Below are 4,504 nucleotides of genomic sequence, written 5' to 3'. Positions count from 1 at the left end.
CAACCACGGGTGTAACTTGGAAACCACATTGGGTGCCAAACTGTTACAGGTCAGCCCTGATATAAAAGGGGTTGCCTGACTGTGGGTCCTCACCTGTGCGCTTCAAAGGGGCTTAATACTCCACTGCAGGCACACACAAAAGGTTAACAAAAGATTTATTCACTAGGGAAGGGGAAATGAGGAAATGTACAACTCAGGGAGAAAAGTTGGAGATAAAGTTTTAAATGCATCCTACCCATTCTGCTGACCTGGAATCCCAAATGGCACTCTGAGAGCTGGCTGCAAGCCACCAGCTGTGAAGCTGGGAGGCCAGCAAGAGAGAGACCCCAAGGCTCATGTGTTTGGTTTTTATACCAAACCTGGCTGCTTAACTCCACCCTCAGGTCCCAGCAACATTCCCTTTGGTGGTGATGGGATTTGTCTTTCCCAATGTCTTGATGGCTTTGGTCTGGAGTGGGTGTGCAGTCCACAAAGCCTGTAAGGAATTATCTCAGGACCTCCTTTGCCCCTAACACAATGAACACCCTAATGCAGGCATAATTAACAAGTTTGCTTACAGCTCTTTCCCTTTCAAGATTCATGGCCAGGGCCTCAGCACTTTATTTTTTAATATTTATTTATTTATGCATACAAGAGCTGGGGTATAGTCCAGAATTGTGGGTTGGGGGAGGTGAGAGGGTGAAAGGATTCACCAGAGACAGAGTGGAGAACAGAACAGGCAGATTGACCGAAGTACACTGCTGAGGAGAGTGATACCAGAATTGTCAGGCCTAGTCTCCCAGCCAGGAATGGAGCCCAGGCTGCAGGGGCAATGCTGAGCCCCAGCCACTAGACCCCCACGGGTTGGTGTCTCACGAAGCCACAGCAGGAACTTCGCAGACTCTCAGGCAAGCAAGCGAGAAGAGGCAGGTTTGTTTATAGAAAGAAAAAGTTTATTGAGGAGAAAAAAGAGCAGATATAAAGTGGGACTCCCAGGCCATGAAACCAGGCCTGGGAGGGGCAAGGAAGCCAAAGTGGAGTCGTGTCTCAGGGAATATATACCTTCTTTCCCTCATTACTCTAAAGCTCCACCAGTCTCTTTGTGATTGGTTAGTTCTGGGCTGTCTCACTTAATTTGCTACTGAGTGGGGGATCTTCATGTTCCTTATCTAACAGCTTTCTCTTTCCCCATTTGTTACATCTTTATCTTTATGGCCCAGTCCTCTGGATGAGCATCCCTGCATTGAAGTTAAACAGCTGCCCTTCTAAGTTGTCCATAAATTAAACCACTCTCCATTTCTCCAATCTCTGCCTCCTTTTACCACCTGAAGGAAACCAGGACCAGCGTTAACAATGTTGTCCTTGTTCCTGAGATGTTTGTTTTTCCTAGTGGAATTGGTTACATTCCCTTGGTTGTCCTTATCTCTGAAGCCTCCCTAAATTTTTCAGAGGTCCCCTCCTGCACTGTCCCTAAAACTGCCTAATTCCTAGCTTGCCCTGTGTCTCAGGAGCATCAGGCGAGTCAGGAGAGGTCTGCTGCGCCATGTGGGTTGCTCCCTGGCCAGCCGGGGATCGAACTCATGCTGCAGAGGCTGTGGATTGCTTCATAGTGTGGTGTTTAACCCCTTGTGCCATCGGGGGGGCCTCAGCACTCATATCTACAAGGTCGGGCAGCCGGCCACCTGGTCTATCTCTCCAAGGCCATGCCCGAATGCCTGCATCTTTCCCACCTTGCCTGGCCCCCCTTGTCTGGGGACCTTGCTGCAAATGGTTGTGCCTGCTAAAAAACGATGCTATCAATGTAACAGATATGGAGACAGTTGTGGATAAAAGGAACTCTTGGTCTTTAAACGGGTGCTCAGACCTTATGGGTACCCAGGTCTGGGACCTCATCATGCATGAGTAATAAAGCTTCTTTTGACCTTACCATTCCTGAAGGACCACTTGTTTTCCCTCTGTCTGGGTAAAAGGCCAGAATTTCTACAACAATTACACCCCCAGTAAAATTCTTGGTGCCTCTTGAGGTTGATGGGGACGTCAGAAACAGGCATGTACAAGCAGCTGAGAAAGCACCCAGCCCTGACTCATGTCGCCATGAATCCTAGGGCAAGTTAGGGATAATTATGCAGCCTCAAGGACAGTGCAGGGACTTCAGGAGAATTAAGGAAGGCTCCAGAGATAAGGGCAACAAATTCCAAAGGGGACTAACCAAACACCCCAGGACTTAATGACATTAGGGACTTACTTTATGACCTTAGGGTCAACAAGACATTCCAAATAGAGGACAATGAAGAAAAAAAGATAAGGGCTGGGACCCAGAGACTTAGTTCTGGGCACAGAGACATTTAGGCAGTGAGTGAGACCACCGAGAACTAACCAATCATAAAGAGACAGGTGGAGCTTTAGAGTAATTAGGGAAAGAAGGCCTATGTTCCCTGAGGCACAACTCAACTTCGGCTTCCTTGCCCCTCCCTGGCCTGGTTCCATGGCCTGGGAGTCCCACTTTATTTCTGTACCTTTTCTCCTCAACAAACTTTTTCTTTCTCTAAACAAATCTGCCTCTTCTCGCTTGCTTGCCTGAGTGTCTGCAAATTTCCTGCTGCGGCTTCGTGAAACACCAACCCATAGTGATCTAGTGGCTGGGACTCAGTGCTGCCACTGCAGCCTGGGATCCATTCATGGCTAGGAAACTAGGCCTGAAAACCTACAATTCCGGTATCAGCCTGATGGCCTGGTCCTGCCTGGCACTGGAAGTGTAAAGCCCCAACCTCCCTGACGTTCCTTCAGACCTTAGGAAAGCCCAACATGCCCATCATCCAGGGGGCCAGGGCTTTGGGCTGCCTACACCACCAACTTCCTTGATGGCTGTTGTCATTTTTAGAGTTGTTGGCTTTGGAGTGCGGGGTCCTGGGGTTCACTCTGGGAAAGGATTCTCTAGAGCTCCCCTTTCAGCGGCACGCAGCGAGTTCCCAGGTGAGTTTCTCCACAAGACAGAGAAAGTAGTTATATTTAAAAGGCAGGTTTATTAGGGAAGGGAGAGAAGAGTAAAGGACACTTGCATAGACACCAGCAGCCAGGATGAGCTTCTCTGAGAGGGACTGTTTGCCTGGAGAGGATGCAGGCCTGGGCCTTGAGGAGAGCTGCCTCCACTGAAGGGAGGTCAGTGAAGAGATGTCCCAGTGTTAGGGGGAAAGGATGTCCTGAGCTAATTCCATGCTTTGTGGACTCCACCCCCACTCCAAACCAAAGCCATCAAGACATTGGGAAAGACAAATCCTATCACCACCAAAGGAAGGTTGCTGGGACCTGAGGGTGGAGTTAAGCAGTCAGGTTTGGTATAAAAACCAGACACAAGGGCCTTGGGGGCTCTCGCTCGCTCGCCTCCTGGCCTCATGGCTCGTGGCTCGCGGCCAGCTCTCAGAGTGCCATTTGGGATTCCAGATCGATGGATCGGGTAGTGTGGAACCAAGCTTAGCCGAGGTTTCACCATTTTGTATATCCTCCCTCTTGATATGTTAGTCCTGTACAGCCGCATTCCAGAGATAGTTTCAACAGTCATAACCCTCACTCCACTTGGTGATGAAAAAGCAGACCACCCCAGCCGCCAATGAGGGCAGTCTTATCCATAAATGGGACAGCATCTCTAACTGTCCAATCAGTTTGAAACTATAACCGTGCTTGCCAAAATGCCTTTGTAGTAGCCAATGAGTAATTGCCAGCTTGTTTCAAAATTCGCGCCAGCTTGTGACCCTATATAAGACCCCTGCTTCCTCTGTTTAGGGTTCTCGATCTCTGCCGTTGCATCAGTACATGTTGCGAGGCCGGACTCGAGCACCTAATAAACTCCTTTGTGTTCTTGTATTGGCTGTCTGTGTGTCCTTGGGGGCTGTACTGGTCGATGTTGGGCACAACAGTAGGACACATTTAGGACTTTATCTCCCACTTTTCTCCCTGAGTTGTACATTTCCTCATTTGCCCTTCCCTCGTGAATAAACCTTTCATTAACCTTTTGTGTGTGCCTGCAGTAGAGTATTAATAAGTCCTTTTAAGCGCGCAGGGCACGCGGGTGAGGACCCACAGTCAGGCAACCCGTTTTGTATCGGGACTGCCCTGTAACACCAGCCAGTACAGGTCACGGGCAGGCAGGAGGCTGCTGCCTTGCAGAAGGAGAGAGTTGGTGAAAAGAAACCCCTGCATAGTCACAGGTGGGCAGTGGAAGTGCTGCCCCAAGCCTGTGCAGAGACTACACTGATATAGTCTTCTCTTTGGGCGGGATCACTCCTTGTGAGCCTTCAGTTAGTTGCTTGCTGATTTTGGATAACTGCAGAATCTGAAAGGGATGAGAGATTCCACAATGGGCTCAATCTCCATCTTTACCCTTGGGCCTGCACTCTAGACACTCCCTACAGCCTCTGATACCTGCTTGGGTTTTATGCCTTGTAATCTGGGCGTTGGTGCCTGAGGATCTTGGTTTCCATAGCTGTGTCAATGGCCATGCTAAATTCCTTCTATCCCACCCCCCTCC

The sequence above is a fragment of the Talpa occidentalis genome, unplaced genomic scaffold (genome assembly GCF_014898055.3).
Source record: "Talpa occidentalis isolate TD23 unplaced genomic scaffold, MPIMG_talOcc4v2.1 talOcc4.8, whole genome shotgun sequence".
NCBI classification, from domain to species: Eukaryota; Metazoa; Chordata; class Mammalia; order Eulipotyphla; family Talpidae; genus Talpa; species Talpa occidentalis.
Note: the sequence above shows the minus strand (reverse complement) of the source record.